Genomic DNA, 22,272 nt, shown 5'->3' with positions numbered 1-22,272 from the left:
TGGCTGCACTGGGTACCAAAAACCGCAGCATAAACACACACTATTATGTCATATTATGACCCCAGCCACTAGTCTAGCTATTGGGCACAGGTTAAAATTTGTCTCTCCGTTTTCTCTAGATGTAACTAGAGAAAACTTATCTCCCCACGGAAATTTTGGTTAGCTTTACCTGTCTCTTAATAATAGATTCTGAGCCCCACACATACCAACATTATTTTACTATAGAGATGATTATTTGATACACTCATAATTAAACTCTGATTAAACAATCTCATCTTGTATTTGATTCTGAAACCATTTGCTTTATCACAACGAAAAAAAATCCTGAAAGTTTATCTATCTAATAACAGACCTTTTTTATCTATAGTATTTAGTAGATGGATACCTGCAACATAAAAAAATAGTAATTAGATTCAGTTTAATTAGTAATAAAAATATCAAATGTCCACAGAGAACAGGCTGTGATCTTTCTTTACATATATATTCTGCATATTTTTTAACATTGTTAATGTTTCTCCAAGTAGCCATTGATCTTTGGATTTGTACTTCAACATATTGGATTATAACTATCTCAGGTGATATGAGAATATCCTTTCCAGGCATTGGAATTCTTAAAGCACCTGTACTGCAAGGAATTTATGTTTTTGCTGTATTCAAATTTTCTTCCATTAGAGTCAGGATTTTGTTTAAAATTGATCATTGGTTAATTCCTCTATGTCTATGCCATACATTCACTTCTAATTTTACACGACAATAGAAAAAAAACTTGTGAATCAATAAAAAATGCAATAAAATATAGAGAGCTATTATTACTGTACTACAATTTTATGGAAGAAAAATAGAGTAAGGTCAATTATTTGTGGACGTGGTGCTTAGGCACATGGTTTTAGTGGGTGATATTGGTGGTAGGGGGATGGTTGGGCCAGATGATCTGGAAGGTCTTTTCCAACCTTAATGATTCTATGATTAACATGCTATTGTGGGGTAAAACTAAGAAAAGTTTAATTGAAATTAAAGATTGATCATTTGATGTAAAGGGAGTGAGAATCTGGTCTGAATTCCTTTTAGCATCAATAGGAGTTTCAAAGCTGGAAGAGAGGAAGAAATCCCCTAAGTTTTATTGTTCTAATAATAGCTCAGACATGATTCTATTTCAATATTGATAATAAAAGAAATATGATAGATAATAAAAGAAATTGCTAACTACTTGAGAAATTTTATGTAATATGAATTAGTCACTGAATGTGTTAAAGTAATCATACAAGACAGCTAAATTGTTAATAGTTTTCTATTACTTCTTAAATATGATGTGCCCAGCAACTCTATTTTCCTTTTCTCCACCAACAAAGTTTCTCTTTCCTTTAGGAAATACGCTGGTCAAGTATGCTCAAAATTTCCCAGATTATATTTTAGCCATTCCAATCTTCTACGCCATCTATTACTTCATGTATTTAAAAAAAAATTTCCTGCCCAGAGTTGACCAAGAAAAAAAAAAGGGGGGGTGGGGAAGAAGAGAATTTATTTGCATCAAATTTTTAAGCTATTTGATAATCAGAAGGTGCCGAGTGCCAAGAACATTGAAACATTTGAAACAGTTTTTCTCCTGAACTTAACAAGTTTTGATTTTTGATTTTTCTTAATCAGAGCTTCAAATGATGGGAGAGCACCCTCACAGAAGAAGCTCACTGCATGTACCCTGTTTCTTATACTGCTCTCCAGCAAAGTCTACCACAACACAGTCTGGAGACAAAGCATGAGGTAAGCTAGGTCTTTCTCTTATTCACAGTGGCACCTTTTGTCTTCCTACTAAGAAGCTTTCACAGAATCACAGGATGGTTCACAGAGGAGATAATTTCCAGGTGAAGGGATCAGAGGGAGGAGATTCCTCCATTGCACTAGTGGAGCCTGAAGGATGGTCTTGAATAACATCAAGGGATATCTTTATGCACACAAACAAACTTCTTTAGAGGACTAGAAAAACAAACAAACAAACAAACAAAACAAAACAAAACACTGCAGCTGTGCCCTCCATTATTTCTAAAACCCCAGCATATTAAGGATCGGGTTAACCTAAAAGCTTTTGTCTGTGTAAATTCAGGGATCTGGTTTGTTAATATCTCCCATTACTGTCAAGGCTGTGTAAGAGGTGTCTAGGGAAAGCAATTTATTCAAACTGTCTGAAATAACTCTTTTTGGATGGAGCAAACTAACTTTTAGTTTCCTCTGTTTCTCCATTGACTATAGAGAGAATTTTATATCAGTGAGAGAAATTTTCCACAAGAGTCAACATTTTGGTGCAGCTGTATAAATAATTATGAGTTTTTCCTTTTAGCAAAAGTGCCAAAACTAGCTGCCAGTCATGTTATATACTGAATCATTAGCACAGAAAATGGCAAACATGGACAGGAGTACGTTCTGCTCTTAAGCAATTTAGAGGACACACAATCTGGTCAATTAAAGCTCATAATTTGTTATTGGTACAAAATGGATAGTGAAAAAAAAAAAGTAAAGACATCATGTGTGCTGTTCAACAAAGAATAATTCAGAAAGTGCAATAAGATTCTCATCATCCTATAGCATCTGTTCCCCATAGCAATAAAAGAAATACCTTTAGTTAACTTGATCTGGAAAATTTTCTAGAAAAAGAAATCTCCAGTGTAATCATGGCTACCGAATTCCAGTTCGGTAATTAAGCAGAGAGTGCCAATATCACAATTCCTCCTAGCAGGCATTTCAACAAAGGAGAATTTAACCTAAGTTGTACTGCAGGAAAATGAGTTTGACTCAGTAATCCATATCATATTTCTTGAAGCTAACTCTTTCTTAAGAGCGCTAAAATGATGTGTGACTCAGGTGTTTATGGATTATTTAGCAGAGTGATTCAATTATTAGCATCTGCTTGAGGCTCAGTTCTTGAACAAAGAGTATGGGAAAGTACTTGCATTTCACTGCAACAGTCACGTACCCACTTCCATAACTGGCAGAATTATACTGATGGGCTCTGAGCAAACATCCAGAAGATGTAGGTCTATGAGAATGAGGAAACACTGAGGATGGCGGAATATTCTGAAAATCCTATGTATTTAATGAAGAGCTAGGCATTGATCCTTCACGAGCATTAACTAAATCCAAGTTATTCCAAGGAACTTCCTTGAAAGAATATATTCAGATGAGAGATCTCTTGAGTCCAAAGCACATCTTCATGTTTAAATAATGAATTAGTAGTACCATTGTAGGTGTGGCAGCACAGAACCTTACTGGCAGAAATCTACTTTGTGTGTCATTTAGATAAACCCTATGCGCCCAGAGGGAGAGAGTGGCGACAACTTCTTAACACCTACCCAAGTACACAAAGAGGTTCAAGGACTGATCCTGGAGAGCATGGTGTGACTCCTGCTCTCCTGCAGCCATGATATTTTGTTGCCCCTTCCCCAAAACAGGCATTTCTTCTTCATGCTGTCTGCTGGGGTGCCTGGATGTATGCAGAGGCACTGCTTGGAGGGTGCTAACTGGCACATGGTTGGAAAACTGAACAGCACTGATCCACTGCTGCTGAAGCCATGTCCCTATCAGTTTGGTGGTGTGGGTGTAGTCTCTGCTGACTGTGACAGGTAATATTTCCCCTAGCTGTGATAGGGCCCTGTCAGGGCCAGGGACCAAATTAAGGTGTGCTCCACACAGGTGAATCAGAATAAGGCCCCTTCCCTCCTCCCACCAGTGCCATGCTGCAGGCCATGCACGTCAGTAACTACCCCAGGAACAAATCCCACCTGCCCAGCAGCTGACTGTCCATACTAGTCCCACAGCACTCAGCACCACCCCTCTCTTCTCCCCATGCCCTTTCTGAATGTAGGACATGGGCCCTGAAGTTAGCATGGAGTTTGCTGATATCTCATTTCCTGGCTTAGAATATTTTACCAGTGGGTTTGAGCAACCTTGTATTTGCCAAATACTTCTGCAGAAGAAGTACCAATCCTAAGGCCAACTAAAGTAACAAACACAAAATAACAGCTGCCACTTTCCTATCTGTAAATCTGAATTTAGTACTTGTGCAATACCTATCTGTCTGGGCTGTTTCATTGCTTTGTAATAGCATTAGCTATGTGAGAAAAAGAAAACTGAGAAGGAATCTCAGAGACGGAATCCAAAAATCCCTCTCCAGAGATCTGTCTTTCCTTCTACCCTTTCCTGATATCAACAACAAGCAAGGATTTGTCTTTTTTCTGTCGTTTCCCACACTTTTACATTATTTGTCCAAGAGCATTATTGACCACAGAGGCTTCCTGAATCTTTCTGCATCATCAATTTTTTTATGTGCTCAAATACAGTTTGAAAACATATATACAATGGAGATTCACTTATTCATAACAACTGCTTACGAGCAAACATATTGCTTTTCTTTTTTTTGTTGTTGTTGTTATTTTACTTTATTTATTTTATTCTTTCTCACCAACCCTTATTCTTTTTTCTTTCTTTTGCTGAACTTTACTGAATTTTATTTTGTAACTTAGTTCATCTTTAAATTTTGACTGCAAACAGAGACCCCAGACATTTAAATGCTGAAAGTTTCCAAATATATTATAGTATCTCAGAACAAGAGTCCAAGGACAGTTAGTAATAACATGACAGAGCAACAAGCACATGAGTTGTGGGTGAGAGACGGAAGAAAAAGAAGGCCAATTAGCCTTAACCATTATGATGTGACCTAGTGAAAAAGAACAAGTCACTTCAAATGAAAAACAATTTATCAGAATCAAAAACATATTCAGTTGAATAATCGTTTGAGATCCTTGGGTATATTTGGAAGAAACTTGTTGGAGCACTTTTAGAGAAATGAAACCTATGAAAGTCATCATTATACAAAGCTTCAGGAGTGAGACCTGTTTCTTATAATGCTGGATGTCTCTCTTTGGAGGATATCTATATGGAGAATGTGATTCGTTCAAGTGCAGGTACTTAAATGAGAGAAGATCTGAATTTTCTACAGGTCAAAGGTGGAAAGAAACTGTTTCTCCAAACAAAAACCAGAATCCTAGAAAACCTCTTCATCATATAAGAATACTGAGTTAATTCAAGGAAAAAAAAAAAAAAAGCAGAGGTGATACATGTAAGGTATAGAAAAGAGGTTAAATATAAGAGAAACCTGTCATGAATGTAGATGCTTCATTAGTTTGTCTAGGTTAGGAGCACAGTCATCCAGTCTCTCTGTTATGGTCTATGGACAGAAACAGATGTCTTTAGATAGAAGCTGAGATATTTGTGGTTGAATCACTTTCTGGCAGTGTCTGTCTCTCTTCATTGACTATATGGGAAGTAGAGAATAATTGTACATCTGGCTTAGCATTTCATTTAGAGGACTGAAGCTAAGTGGAAGAATGCAGGCATTCAAAAAAAGGTTCTAATTTAGAGGTTAGGAAATGTAGGGATAAAGTGAAAGCTGTCAAACCAAATTAGACCTTGAAAAGAAAATTTAATAGCAAGACAGCTGTCACTTGCACAGAGAATGAAAGAAGTAAAAGAGAGCAAGAAGAAACAAAGATACTACATGTAAAAAGGAGTAAAGATTTAAGATATTCTACGTATGGCTTGAAAGCAAGATTTATTGTCTCACTTTTTAGTAGGAACACTGGTACAAAACAGATGACCAAACACCAGATGAGTAAGAGGATGTAGACATGGAGTGCAAAGCAACACCTTTAAGCTGAAGCATATTTCAGAGAAAAATATATGAACTAAAAATTCTGAAAAAGTCAGTAAGCTGACTCTGAAAAAGCCATTTGTAAGTAGTTTCTTGAAAAGGAATGACATAGAATTAAGTAATATAAGACCGATATTTAGAAATGGTGGAACAATGAGCCAGACAGAAAAAAAAAAACAAACCTGTTAATCCAATCAGAGTAGTATGCAAAACATGAGATTAATTTGAAGGTAAGGAAAACTAGCTTTGGAAGCTAACAAAATATGAGATAATTATGGCAGGAACTGAATAAAATAATATGATAAACGAACTTACTACCTTCCTTTGACTAAGGAAATGCTTTAGTAGGCAATGAATATGTGGTAGATCACATTTTCTTGGGCTTCTGTAAAGTATTTGAAGCCATATCAAAGGAAAATTAATTAAAACATAGAACATGAACCTAAAGGTCCTAAGGCATTTGTCTAAAATGTATGTTATTTCTGGGGCTTTTTCCAATGGTAGTCTTTGGTCTTACTTCAGTTTCTCCTCTCCAGATCAGGCTAGCTTCTCACTCATTTATGCATATGCCTCTAAAAATATCTAAAACAATTGAATTTAACTTTCATTCCAGTTATTATTCCTCATTATTTCAGCTTTTTACAAAGCAGAAAAATGCAAAAATCAATTGTAGTATCAAAGTCACAGATAAAGCACAGAATTTAAAAAGTCCTCTAACACATCTTCAACATAGTTATATGCATCGACTATGTACATTTTTTAACTATACCATGTTACAAAAGGTCTGATATGACTATCATAAAATTTTAGATATTTTTGTTACTTTTAATAAAAATGCCTTAAAAATATTGATTTTCACTCAAAATGCTGGTATACCTATCATTTGCTTTTCGGTGAGAACAAGCATTATAGCAGGAGTAGATTTCATTGCAACTGCCAATCCCTATTTGATCAACATCCACAGGCTAAATTAGTCACTCTGTAAAAGTTAGCGACACAATAATATTTTGCAGTGCTGCAACAATCAGGCTTTAAGTGTGAATTTACTTGTATGCAGTCTGGAGTGCCTGCCTGGGTTCCAAATCTTAACAGAGCCTAACATACATATGTTATCATATATGCAATCTAGATATATTTAAAGAGCTATGTGGGAAACTGGCTATTGATACTGCCAGACTGACTTGCCTTTAACAGATGAGCCTATCTATGTTTTTGTGAAGATGCTAATGCAGAGAACTAGACAATCAATAGATCTAAGTCAGCCTGTACCGTGCTTTGCAGCTGCGCAGAAGACTCGGTTTGTAACTCATAGTGACACTTTCTTTGGGAAGTTTCTTATGAGGAATTTGCAATTATGCAAATGTCTGCTAGCGTTCTGGTGGGAGGACAGTTTTACCCAGGGCTTGCAGCAGATAACAGGAGGCAGAGGACAAGGAAGGAGAGCAGAGCCCTTGAAGAAAGGTGGGAGTTCTAGCAGGATGGGACCCACCCACAGTGCAGAGCAGAGACAGAGCTGGAGGGTGACACCTGGATGGGCTGACAAGGAGGGTCTTCAGCTGAAATCCTATTCAGGGATAACCTATAGGCTGAAATTCTATAGCCTGAAACCTGATTCAGAGTCTCTGTAACACCTTTAACAGGCAGGAACATGAAGATGTGAGGAGTCACCTTGTTGCAGGTGTAATAGGAGCTTGCAGTTACTGATCTCATTAAGGAAGTGAAAAAAAATCACCAATTTCTTTAACTTGTGTTTTCCTTTAATAGTTTTGTCAATGAAGTCACTTAAAAAATTTCAAAATAAGTGGCAAAAAACCACTATTCTTTTAACTTTCCAAAACTGCATTTGAAAAGACTCTGAGTTACGAGCCTTGACAAATCTCTTAAAGAGACATCTATATGGTGTTCTACACAGGCAAGAGAGCAAGAACTGAAGTCCTGATTAAATCCAATTACAAAAAGTGGCTCCATAAGCATCAATAAAATGAAAATCATTAGTTCCTATTATTATATCTAGATTAAGATTTACTAGTGCACAATGTGGAGATTTATTAGTGCAGTCTGTCACTGCTGCTAATACAAAACACATGAAATGTGCTCACCATTACTGTTTTCCCAAGCCACTGCTGCTCACGGCCACCACTGCTTGCACTATGCTAATTATTCAGTCCTGTGTCATCTCTGCACTCAATTTCATCCCACAATTTCCTTTGGTTACAAATGACGCAATGCATTTGGTGGCAAAGGAAGGTGCTTTAGTGTTCACAGAATCACAGAATCACAGAATTGTAGGGGTTGGAAGGGACCTCAAGAGATCATCGGGTCCAACCCCCCTGCCAAAGCAGGTTCCCTAGAGCAGGTTGCCCAGGTAGGCGTCCAGACGGGCCTTGGATATCTCCAGAGAAGGAGACCCCACAACCTCCCTGGGCAGCCTGTCCCAGTGCTCCGTCACCCTCACTGTGAAGAAGTTCTTTCGCATGTTGGTGTGGAACTTCCTGTGCTCTATCTTGTGGCCATTACCCCTTGTCCTGTCCCCACAAACCACTGAAAAGAGGTTGGTCAAATCCCTCTGTCTCCCACACATAAGTTATTTATAAACATTAACAAGATCCCCTCTCAGTCTTCTTTTCTCAAGGCTGAACACAATCAGGTCTCTCAGCCTTTCCTCATAGGGGAGATGCTCCAGGCCCCGTATCATCTTTGTTGCCCTCCTCTGGACTCTTTCCAGGAGAGCCCTGTCTTTTTTGTACCGGGGAGCCCAGATCAGTAGATCATGCTAGCCTCTGATAGCCTCTGCACTGTGTCTCTGTTATGGCTGGATCCTCACCCTGCTCAGAAGGGGATACATGGAAAAATAAGCCTAGATAAAGAAATCTGATGATCAGTGGAGATAACTGGACAGACTGCAGAACTCCAGGAACACTCCAGTATAAGGTAGAAAGAGACCAGGACTGAAAAACAACCACAGGTCCTTAAGTAACGTAAGTCAGAGTTAGTTTATGAAATGGAATGGTCTTACATTTTGGATAATACATAAGTACCTCAGTTTGTTATTCTTATTTGGAGCATCCAGCCACCTTTAGTAACGAACAAAACTTTGACTTTCTTTACACATTTGGCCATGAAATGATTTTTGTTTTCTGTGCTGTAGGTGAAAAAGGCTGCATTCAGACAAGCTGTGGGGCCAGTATGATATAAAATGATAGGAGCTCTCTTCACTAGTTCCCACTAATTCAAAAGTTTACGTGGGTTAACAATATATAGGAAGAGTTTATGCTGTATCTATACTGCCTATTCTCTTGGTACAGCCCAGCTAGTATCCACATATATTCTTTATCATCAGACCTATCTTATTCACTAGAAATGTGATTGTGTATTCATTTCTAATCTGGATGTAATTGTAGCTTTGATCAACTCCTCTTCCTTAAGCTCAAATTAAAACAAGGTACATGATGTCTCCATTATTTGACTTTAAGTGAACTCTCTGTTTCAATGAATTCATAGAAGAGAAAATGCATTAATTTGGAACTGATTATGGGGACAGAAGAATTATTGACTGTTAATAAAAAAATAATTACTCTGGTGTGCTGCCTCTGCCATTTCTGTCTCGCAGTTAAGTAAGTAAAAAAGAGTTTTACAATTTATCTTGTAGTTCTGCAGCACAAACAGATTTGTTATTTCTGTTATATACCTTAATTATTTTATTTCTTTTTGTGTAATACCATGAAAGCATTTCTTCTGGTTTACTGAAGCAATTTTTTATGTAAGTGCATGTTGTTTTCTGGGTCTGTGCTTTCACAGCCTTGAAGGTTTGCCTTCATTGAATAAATTCTGTTTTGCAATCATTCTTTCCAAGAAATGAGTCTCATCTGTTCAATCACCTGCCATCACATGTTATAATCTGTTCACTGTCAGGTGTTTTGGGGGCAAGACTGTATCCAAGAAATGTTTGATAAAGTCCCAGGACACTTGTATCTCCTTGCCTGCAAGGTGTTTTACACTGGGTAATACTTGAATTCTAGACACTTTGAAATTGAACAACATGAAAGATTTCAAGGCTCTGGGGCTGTGAGGTATGGAGATAAGAATAAAATGTGATGCTTAAATGTGTGCTAGAGCAGTTTGCTCCTGACAGATGGACCCCGTGGTACGGAGCCGTGTGGGAGCAGTTCTGGAAGAGCTGCAGCCTGTGGGCAGCCCCCCAGGCTCAGTTCGGGAAGGACGGCATCCCGTGGGAGGGACCCCACGGGGAGCAGGGGCAGAGAGGGACCGTGAAGGAGCGGCGGAGACGAAGCGCTATAGATTGACAGCAGCCCCCATTCCCCGTTCCCCTGCACCGCTCAGGGGGGAGGAGATGGAAGAGGGTGGATGGGGGGAAGGCTTTTTTAGTTTCTTTCCTTTGTTTCTCACTTCTCTAGCTTGTTAGTAATAGGCAATAATTTTACTAATCTCCCTACGCTGAGTCTGTTTTGCCCATCGTGATAATCGTTGAGAGATCTCCCTGTCCTTATCTCAGCCTTTGAGCCCTTTCCATAGTATTTTCTTCCCTTTCCCTTTGATGAGGGGGACTGAGGGAGCAGTTGTGGTGGATCTCAGCTGCCCACCTGAGTAAAACCACCACACATGGCTACAGAAATCTCACATAAATACACTAATGGGCTGAGGATTAGAGTTGGTCTTTCAACACTAAATCAAACTATATTAATCTTCATGCAAGTCCTAGCAAGCATGATTTCCTGTCACATAGCACACTGTAGCCCTGCACGTTTGTTCTTTGCTGGGTGTGGAGAGGCCCTCCAGGTCTCAGCTATTTATTCCACACCATCTGAATGTCTGACACAGCAAATGAGAAGAGGTTGTGGGCTGAGGCAGGGACCTGAGAGACAAAATAAAATTAAATCTGTGCAAGCTGCTTGATGGAAATATCTAATGATTCAAAGTGAGGAAGCAGACTAGTCAACTGGATCATTCTAGACAAATACTACACCCACACACTAAACACTGGATATTCCCAATAAAAACAAAACAAAATGAAACAAAACAAAAGCCAGTGGCTTATGATGATCGTCAGTATCAGAAGTAACTGGAAATCTCACCTGAGGAAAGTCACTTTCTCAGGTCTCCCCAGAAAAATGTTCTGAATTTGAATATGTTCAGTGCAACTAAGAATGGGCCCACAGTCCCCTGCTGATGGGTGATCCCCCTAAACCTAGGCTATTACTAACATTATCTTCTTGCTGGCTTAATACAGTTATTTATACAAGAACAGTTTCAGTGGAAGGTCCCAAGCAAATGTATTTACGATAAATTCAGAAATCTGGTCTGATTCTGGTCAGAAATCTGATTACAGATCATTCTATGAATTAGGTAGAAGGTGTTCAAATCTCTTAGAAAAAAAAAAAAAGAAAAAAAAAAAAAGGATTTTGAACCTGTATGTTTTTTATTCTGCATAAGTGATCTAACATAAATCAGGAGAGACAAATGCTTTTGCCTCTTCATCAGCCTTCAAGGATTTTTCTCTGGGGACTGACTTATTTAGACCACAACTACCACATGGGGTGACTGAGACAATTAGCTTGAGGAATGTGTAGTGTAACTGCTGTTTCCTAACATGCAGTGAGCTGGTTGCATCTCTGACCTCTTATGCAGTTCTGGCCATGCTCAGCGTCAGAAATATCACGTGACTTGTGGATTTACAGAGTTAGCTGGGAGCTTTGCAAATGCAGCTGACATTTAAATGTGTAGCTAGACTACTTAAAATTACTTAGCTACCTCTCAAACATAGTTCCGGATGCTTTAGAAATGCAGAGCTTTTGTGTCATTAAAAGATGTGGGAATAAGTGCAGTGACTCTGCCTGTGACCACACATCTGTGGCATTGTCACTCCATCACTGACGTGTATTCTCTCTTTGCTGTCTTATTATGGTAAGGGGAAGGAAGGAAGACAATTTGATAACCCGAAGCTGCTTCTTTATCAATCTTGTGGAAGGGTCCCTCAATATTACTTGTGCTGAATAGCAACAGAAATTCCTTGCTAAAAGATAAGTCACTTCAAACTTAACACTAAATTCCAGTAAATCTCTTCTTTTATTAAGACAGGAATGCAGGATTTTGTAAAACAACTCATGGAAAATGTTTACTGTTTGCATAAAAATAACCCATCCTTCTTCCTCTGAATCTTCAAACTGGAAGAGAGGGAGTTCAGCTTGATTCTGAAAAAATGCAAACAGTCCTGAGTGAATAAACAGGCAGGCTTGGAAGTCTTCTGTCTGTCTGGAGTGGTGCATAAGCCTGATATTTTCTTATAAAAATACCCAGTATAGACCAAAATCTAATTAAAAAAAATAAAAAATAAAAAGCAAAACCCAACAATCACTGCATTACCAAGCACAGATAGCATGAAAGTTTGAAGATACAATGTTAAGCTATGCCATTTAATGTCACCTCCAATAAATTCAGGGCACTTAAACACCTTCCCTAGGGCTAGGCAATGGGATCTGGGAGCACTTCTCAGCTCACAGGCCCGAGTGTGCTCCCTGGCTCCATTTCATTTCCCTATGGGAATCAGGTCAGGCACAAACTATCTCCCCCACACTTCAGTTCCTAAAGAAGGAAACGAGGTGGCAAAGGACCTCCTTCAGTGTTTCCCCTCTGAGTTACAGCACAGACCAGCTCCACAGTCCAGGAGTAGTTTGTGACAATCGCTCCAGCTATACTTTGCACCTCCCCTGCCCATCTCTCACTTTGTTCCCTTCCTTGCTACTTTTCAGGCCCCTTTTACGCCGGTCCTTCTCTCTTTGTTTGTCATGCTGCCTAGCTGCTTCTCCAGCCACCAAAATGTCACGAAACATGGGGAAAATTAACAAACCTTGGAAGGGCTCTGGCACCTGCATGGTAGGATTCTTCTCACACATGACCATGGTTGTACCACCATGCATTGTATCTACCTGGAGCACAAACTCTTTGGAGGAGGAATTGCTCCTTATCCCAGATTGGAGTTATAAAAACTGCTCTTATCTGGTCTGCAAGCAACAGCATGCCTGTGCCAAAATAGAAAGCATGACCCTTTCTTTGACCCCTTAAAGCCTGCCTCTGTGTTTCTCCCAGTATTTCAGAAGAATTGAGAATACCTTTTTGTCATTCTCAATGTGAGTAATTAGTGATACAGTAAGTCTCATATCATATAGGATTGCAGTTTCTATCTTGACTAGGTAGACATGCAGCATGTTGTTGTTTAGTCATCAAACACAGAGGAAGTGAGGTTACTTATGTCATTGCAGTGCTTTTAAAATAGATAATTTACATGTGCACTATTTTCAGTAACAAGTTACATTATTGGAAATACTTGACAATTGTCTTGGTTATACCAAAACCTACCCTATCCATTCTGAGCCTAAAATCATCTGTGACACCTACACAGCCGTGGTTGTTGTAAGATCAAGAGGAAAGTGGGTGGAATTACGGCTCCACAACCTTGCAGATAGATCTGCACTGACGGGTGATTTAATCCGCCCCTGTATTTCCGCATACGGTCATATCTGTTTGTCTCTCACATTTATCAAAGTTGTCTTGACAGTTTTTGCTCCTGGAAGGCTTGTTTTTATGCATCCTCCCTTTTAAGGACAGCAGCACTGATGGAGTTTACTGGTAATAACAACCTTCCCCTTTCCTGAGGTCTCTGTTTGTTCCTGTTTTGCACCCCAAAGTTTGTACTTCACACAATCGTTAGTCTTGTACCCTGACATAAAGCACAGCTGTTTACCCAAATCCTTTACCTCTGAAAAATGGATTTGCACGCTGAATTTCTTTCTTTTTTTTTTTTTTTAATTTACTCCCTAAAACCAGTTATAAGATTGGCACAATAATTTGAGCTCTAAGTACCCTGTCAGGAGTTAATCCGCAGTTTGTATTACATCAGAGGAGGTAAAACAACCTGTGGTTTCATACAAGTCCCTGACGTTGTCTAATGCTAATATCTATCTATTACTGTAGTCCTGTAGCGGAACCTGAGTATTTCCATTATAACAGGATGGATGGACTTTTTTTGTGATTCATTGTTGGTACTTAGTGTTGACCCATACTGAATTTGCAGTTTATTTCATTTAATTATTATCTTTTTGAGTAGCTTACACAAATCTCTGATCTTTAATAAAAACACGCAGAAAATGGTGAATTGCAGATAGTTAATCACTGAAGCAACACAGATGATGTCCTTGGCTCCTGCTTATTTGTCTGTTATTTTGGATGAATTCTTAAGTTTGTGTTCCCTTGGCATGTCTTCTCTTACTAGATGGTTTATCTGATAACAGCAGTTAAATAAACCTCTTAAAATACACACCTGTATATAAACAATAAGGCTATGAACTTTAGACAATGAGATTGAAGATAATGCTAGAAACACAATGGCCCGATTTACTTTGACCTGAATATTGTGTCTAGCTCTGGTCATACAGACTTGCTAAGCACATAGCAAGGATAAGTCTGCCAAAACTGTCAGAAGAATTCAGAAAGATGTTCACATCAAAGGACAGAAAATTGTCTCATCAGTTTTACAATTACAACAAATAGGAGATCTGCCAAAGACATATAGAGAAGCAACAAGGTGCTCTTATTCATTTTTTCTTAATATAACAATGATGACGTTCAGTGAAATAAGACAATAGTTTAAAATTAGATAATGGGGAAGTACTCTTTCAAAAAGAGTACAAAATAAATCAATAAAAAAAACAACAACAAAAAACAACCAACCAAACAACAAAAACTCTGGGGCTCACTGTATTATTTTAAATCTGAGATCCAAGTGAGAATGCAGATATTAAGAACATCTGTATCTATGCAAGACAGAACTAAAGAAAAGTCGTGTAAAAATCAACAAACAGGATCTGAGCAGACATTCTTCTTCTGAGCAAAAACTCTTGAAATAGTCCATGATGGCATTTTGTTTAGTCCTCACTTCCATTAAGGACAGAGAGAAATAAGATCATCTGAAAGGGCGTCTGATTTGGACGGCTGAGTAATTCTGATGTTCTGCAACTGTAATCATTAGATCCAAGTAGAAACTTCACACTTTAAACACGCAGCAACATTATGCAAGTCATTCCTTGGAGTGCCATGAAAAATCCAATGCAGAGAGCTGTGAAAGGAGCAAGAAGATCCATAAAAAATAACATTTCCAGTGTTTATTTAAGGCTGCATGCACAGTAGTATGTGTGTATGTGAGCCTGAGCTTTCTACAAGTATTTTCCCTCTGGAGTTGACGCTTGTGCAGCCTCACGCAGGGGCAGTAAGCCCACATCCGATATTTACTTTGCACATCAAGTGACTCAGTTTCATAGTGTGTAACTCATACTCTAAGTCCCATGAACATAATTTGGGAAAATTCCCGAATGTAAAGCCCTGAGCTGTGTGCTTCCTGCTTGGCACCCAGCAGAAAGCTGCCAAAAGGCTTCTGCTTTCATCTGGTAGAAATATTTGAATGGCACCAGAGCCAGGTGCTCATCCAACAAAACTCACTTATGTTAACGTTTTATCTAAATTATTATTCTTAGAACTGCTTGTGCAGAAGGAATAAGTCTCCAGAATAGAGCTTGCAAAGCAACTGTTTTCTGGGCAATTGCTTCCTGAACCAAAGTGAATTGAAATCAATGATGAGATTTCTGTTAACTTAATTGAATTTTGGTTCAAATCCTAGCAAGTCTCTTTAGCAATTCTTTATTTCTTCATTCTCACACTTTAGATGCTCATAACAGCTTTAGAAGTTAAGTAATTATACATAAACTAGTGTTATCACTTCCTTTGTGTTTCCCACCACATTGTGATTCTACTGTTAATCATAGAATCATAAAATCATAAAATGATATGATCATAGAACAGTTTGGGTCAGAAGGGACCTTGAAGACTATCTGGTTCCAACCCTCCTGCCATGGGCAGGGACGCCTCCTACCACACCAGGTTGCTCAAAGCCCCATCCAGCCTGGCCTTGGGCACCTCCAGGGATGGGGCATCCACAGCTTCTCTGGGCAACCTGTTCCAGGGCCTCACCACCCTCACAGTAAAGAATTTCTTCCTTATATCTAGTCTAAATCTACTCTCTTTTATTTAAAAACATTACTCTTTGTCCTGTACCAACAATTCATGATAAAGAGTCCCTGTCCATCTTTCTTCTAGGCCCCTTTTAGGTACCAGAAGGCTGCTATAAGGTCTCCCTGGAGCCTTCTCTTCTCCAGGCTGAACAGCCCCAGGTCTCTTAGCCTGCCTTGATAGGAGAGGTGTTCCTGCCTTCTGATCATCTTTTTGGCCCTCCTCCAGACTTGCTCCAACAGGTCCATGTCTTTCTTATGTTAGGGGCCCTAGAGCTCATACAGTACTCATGGGAGAAGATGGGGAGAATCACATCCCTCACCTTGCTGGCCATGCTGCTTTTGTTACAGCCTAGGATACAGCTGGCTTTCTGGGCTGCAAGAGCACCTTGTCTGTTCATGATGAGCTTCCTATCCACCAGCACCCCCAGGTCCTTGTCCTTAGGGCTTCTCTCAATCCATTCTCCACCCAGCCTGTATTCGTGTTTAGGATTGCCCCAACCCAGGTGCAGAACTCTGTACTTGGTCTTGTTAACCTTCTTGGGGTTTGCATGGGCCCACCTCTCAAGCCTGTCAAGGTCCTTCTGGATGTTATACCTCCAGAAGTTGCACCTCTCCCTGTTATATTATTACCCTGTCATTTCATTCTTTAGTGTCACTGTAGATAGAGCTGGTTGCATTTGATTTACCCAATATACTGAGATTCCATCTTTTCCTCATGGATGAAGTGAATTTGCACCAGGATTTCCAACAAAATTTCACACAGGACACTTCTGTGCTGCATATTACAGCCTCATTTAATGTTGTTTCTCTTAATTTGGAATTGACCTCAGTTGGAAATCTATTCTCATAAACAAGCTATTTTTTTTTGATTGATCACATTGAAGCTTTCCCTTTGTCCCTGGGGGTGTTCAAGGAAAGGTTGGACATGGTGCTTAGGGACATGGTTTAGTGGGTGCCATTGGTAGTATTGTGACGGCTGGGCCAGATAATCTTGAAGGTCTTTTCCAACCCTAATGATTCTATGATTTTGGAGCAGAACTTACACACTGAAATTACAAAGATATTCCCAAAGCATTATGTAAATAATTTTTTTTTGCAAAAATGATTAGTGTGACACACACAAATTTTCCATGAGAAAAGTTCCACAGAGGATTCCAGGAAACTGCAGCTGGACTCATTTGTGGTTGGAATTTGAAAACTGAAAACTATTGACTTAGTGAAGTAGGAAAAGTGCACTGCCATGAAAGGACACCAGCGTATTGCCAAGAAATGCACATTGATTTTCTTGCTTTGTCATGGGTATCCCGGGAGATGTGGATTAAATCTCCCGGTACTAAAACCATGGACAGACTGAAACTGGGCATCCAGCTGAGTTTCTTAAAGTGACCAATGGCCCAGTTAAAGCCTAAAGGTGTTAGCACCCTGTCAAGCCATCAGCTAAGTTTCTGCAGTGGACTTTGGGGCACAAACTAATTTACTACCTTGTGTCTAGGCTCTGTCAGAACCATAAAAATAAAGATTTTCTTTATGACTTTGACTGCAGGGTCTAAAGTAATAGACTGATACTATTAGATCAAAGCATGTAGCTGGAAGGGGACCATACATTTTACCGTGGAAACAGCCTGGTTATTCCGGTTGCTTGGCCACATCCTCACTGCCCCAGTGAGTCACTTCATTGGGCAGTTCCCTGTTGAACTGCAGGAATCATCTGATTGTCCAGGGTTAACAGTACTGAGGTCTTCTTAGGGTGCCCTCACACATGACATCCTATTCTATTGATCCTTTCAGCCTGCCCTGACCAAATTCTTCTTGGCATTTGTCTTACTCCAGTTTCTCTTCACCACTGATGTCTTTGACCCCATCATGCAGCTCTGCATGATTTATTGGCCACCATCCACTCATGTACTATAGCAAAAGAACAGGTGATTTGGACTGGGGGTGATATTTGTGAATTACCAGCTTTCTATGGCCAAGACATGCTGCATCAGAACCTGCAGGCCTGCATAGGGTTAGATATCTGGTTTCAAATTTCTCAGGCTTGATCTCTGTGAGTGGCAGTATCTCCTCCTTAGTATTGTGTGACCAAGGCTTCACAGCATGTCTGAAGACTTCTGCAACATTTCTGTGATACCTGCTCCAAAGCCTGTGTACCTTCTTTTATTTGAGGTACTCTGCAGGTCCAGGACAGAATCAACTGAGCTCGAGAATTCACAGAATCACAGCCAGTGGTGAAAGTCTACAGAAAGACAATTCTCTGGCTGGTGTGGAAGGAGAGAAATATTTTGGAGCCAAGTCCTTTCCTGAAGCAGTAGTCAGAATGCAAGAAGCATGCATCAAATGATATTCATTTCAACCCTGATAATAACTAAACTGTACTGCTAATATTAAAATACTACTGCTCTTTTTGTGAGTGATGAGTAATCCTCAGTTGGCCACCTAATGAAGAGCTCTTCCTGCACCTCCATGTCCTTGCCAGCAGCAGGGACCATGGTCAAGAAGAACTTTATCTCCTGATCTGTCTGGAAACAGACAGGGTGGAAATGTGCATTTAATGTATATGTATGGTATGCCTTGACTGCCGGGGCCTGTCTAAATTATCTTGATTCCTCCACCAACTCAATTGAATCCACTTGCCAAAACTAGTCACCTGTGTCCTTCCTGCCTTAGACTCTGGGATGTCAACATGAGCCACTCATGGGACACCAATGAACAGCACGTGTAAAAGCACCCCCCAAAAATAAAGCCCTCCTTCCAAATATATTCACTGTCCCTGGTATTTGCTAGGTTAGTGCAGGGCCATTCTTGTGTAGCACGCATTTACATTTCCCAAACTATTTACCTTCTCAGATTGGGGCATAGTTGGGGACATAACTTTGGTGACCGCCTAAGCTAAGTTTGAAAGTACGTATTGGCTAGATGTGTCGGAAGGACACTGTGAACTCCAGACCCTTCTGACCCAGCCAGTTCCTGACAAACTACCCAGGTTCCTCTGAGCAATGCAGACTCTTAAGGTCATTTTATTTCCTGTGAAGACATATAGTCTTCTAGAATAGATCAGATGACACAACTCATGCAGATATAAAAAGGACATTTTCTTCTTTTAAGAGCAGAACAGGACCACGTGAGGTCCAGCAGACACAGTGTGGACATGACCATTCTGAGGACACTATTCCATAAGCCAATCCTATCACTTCACAGTAGGACCCCAGTGTAGTCCATGCCAAAAGTAAAGATATAACTTGAGGGGCTCACTCAGATACACACAGAACTGCATCACAGTTTGTTACTATGCCAGTAGGATATTTATTATGTAACATATAAATAAGAAAACAATACCTGGTTTTCTGCTGCCTGGAAAGATATTTCTTGGAGGAAAATGCTCCCTCAACCTTTTATTATGAGGAAGACAGAGAGGGGCAGACAGCACACTCCATAGCACAATGCACAGGAGACAAAGGATGTTATAAAGGCAGCCACAGCCAGTGTGAGAGATACTCCTGAAACAGCATTGGCTGGAAATTCATACTGTAGTACGTAATTGAAAATCTGTGAGTAAAAAGGATGTGCCAACCACAGAACAACTGTGTTGGGTGGGAATGGGGAAGATCCCAGTTTAGAACGCAGCCTCTGTGAGTTTTGAACACCCTACACTATGCTGAAGAGAACTGGTGAGGTCCGATCTGGAAATGCTGTTTTCCCCCAGAAACAGCAGAATCATCAACCCCCCGAATTGGTGTGGACCCACAGTGCGTGTAGGCATACTACTTTGCACAAAACCAAGAATGCTGATTGACATGAGGGCTTGGTCCCTGAGCTTTCTAATCAGTGGGCAGTCAGTCTTTCCAGAGAGTGCTGTTTAATTGTATCTTTGTGAAAAGGAAACATCTCCTTCAGGACAGACAGAAAAAAAACACAAATAAGTGAATGTGCAGTTCTTTTCATTTAGAAGATTGAAGATTGAGGTCCAGACCTTCTTATAAATCAGGCTGAGAAAAAAACTGAAACAGTACATTGTTCCATCCAAACCCCGTAAGTATTCTGACTGATGATATAGCTACAGATTATTCCAGAGGATAAACACTGGAATCTCTTTATGTTTAGTTTAATTTTGTTTTTGATTAAAAGTTTCAAAATTTCTTGTTTTTCTTTCCAGTGGAAACAGCAAAGTGTCTGAAAATCTCAAAAATATTTTCAGGGTACAAAAATCAATTTCTGTCTAGCTTTAAATGCTCAGTACTCTTAATGATCTTGGCAGTATTAGGGATTCAGAGATCATGATCATATTCTCTGTCAAATATTCACAAGCCTGGAAATACTAATTCAGAATGACTGAGAAAAGCTGTCTATCAATTGTCCTTAGTTCTTTCAAGCAGATATGATCACATACTTGATATAACAGATTTTTATTTTTTGTATTTTTACAATTTTACATGAGTTCTTTGCAACTGATGTTTTCCTCTGCTTTTGCCTAGCTTCCATATCAGCAGTGCCATTTTTTTTCAGAAACCAAGTTGTAGCTGAGAGGTTCTCATGTTCCCAAGGAGTTGGATTACAAATCTGTGTCCGTGTGTGTTTTTTCCAGTTAATGAAGTTGAACTAATGGATTGTGTTATTCTGAGGACTATCCATAGAATACACTATTTTAAGTATTTTGCATTGATGTTGAAAGAGAATTATCAATAGATTAAAAAATTAGTGGTCTTTACAGTCTATATATCTAGAAGTTTCCTAAATATTTTAGTATCCTAATTTATTCCTCAGAGATCCACATTTCAACACAATATAAGCATTTAATTCTACTTTTTGGTGATGTTTGTTTGGTATCTTCATCTACTGTAAGAATTTGACATAATTGGCTGCAGCTTCCTTGCCCACAGTATTATTTTTGGTCTCGCCCCCTATGGCTGAGGGTTTCTGTGCTGGTCCTCTAGAGAGCAAAGTTATCACTGCCACCTAGTGTCCTTGAAACAGGTTTCTGGAGATTATACCAAAAATAAAACATTTTCACACTAAAATTGAATTTCTTCTCCAGTTCCTCAGCTAGTAGCTGAGTGTTTGTTGCCTTTCTAATGTATTATTTAACTCAGTGGACAGATGCCTAGTTTCTCACTTTGAAAAGTCTAAATGACATTTGCTCACTTTTGTCTCTCTTCTGAGTGACATCCTCTCCATCCTCCTTCTTCAGGATCACTTAACCAGCACAGAAACTGGTCCTGAGGAGCACCTGACAGATTTCATTCTCTTCATTACCCTTTCTTCCCCTCCAAATGATCATTCTTAGCAGAAACGGGACCAATATAAAAGACATATTAATTAACAACTCTTCCTGTGCTGTTAGGTGGATTTGTGTAGTTCCACATAAAACTGGCAATCTGGCAGGAAGCTATTAATTCTGCTTGTATTACAGCCCGGGACACAGCTGTCTCAGCCTCTTGTGGTCCTTTCCTCACTCACGACAGCTCAGGGAAGCCAGAGAGTTCAGTCAAGTTCTCAAGTAAGGGACCCAATTCTTTTCAATACCTGACGGTCTTGGTCAATACCCCTTAAGACCACAGCATCTCATCAGTGTGCATTCAGTGCTCTCACCATGGACTTGTGCAATGTTTTTCTCATGAGATGGCAGCAGGTCCAAAGGCACCAAGTCCCATGCTGAGTTTTCCTTTCTGGCTGACTGTGCAGTGTCAGGGCCCATCTGGCTCTGACCTCAGCTTTCCACTTCCACAGCACAAGCATTTTTGTTTTCCTTTTTTTTTTTTTTTTTTTTTAACAAAATGCCAGGAACTGACAGGCTGGTATTTTTCTCATCTGAGGTAGAGCTAACCGCAGGGCTGTGCGTCTCTCACTGGGGATGCAGATGCATGAGCTGGAGCCGTGTTTGGACTGGTGCCGAAGACTGCTTCCAGTCAGCCAAGCAGCAAACAGGAATCTGACTGTTTGGGCTGGGGAGCAGCTGGATATGTTCATGCTGAAGTTTCTGGAAGGTCCAGCTTCCTAAGTAGTACCTTTTACTGCTGCCAAATGTTCAGAAATTTACATAGATATGATTGATAGTAATCAATGTCTCCTTGCTTCCCTGTGCATTTTGCAATCCCTGCTCAAGTGAGGCTCAGGTCAGACCTCTGAAGCTCAGAGCAGTCAGAATCAACTGGTCTCTCTTTACTATTTTGACATAATTTTCCACCAAGTCTTTATAACAAAAATAACAAGGGCTAAGGTTAAACCTCCAGATCTTTATTTCACTGCAGACTGCAATGAAACTTCAAACTAAACTGCAATCCAATGTCAAACATCATTCACTCAAATGACGTCTATCTGATGTCTATCAAAAATGTTTTTGATATATAAATGAATGATTTTGTTTATTATGCAGAGAATTTTTCTTTTTTTTTTCTATTTCTGTCTTTTTTTCTAGCAGCTTTATCAACATTATGTCAAATAATAGGACTTTGATTTTAGTGCAAGTTTTTCCATTTGTAAAGCTTTTTCTTCATCTCT

This window comes from Anser anser (genome assembly GCF_964211835.1).
Source record: "Anser anser genome assembly, chromosome: 1".
Lineage (NCBI taxonomy): Eukaryota > Metazoa > Chordata > Aves > Anseriformes > Anatidae > Anser > Anser anser.
Note: the sequence above shows the minus strand (reverse complement) of the source record.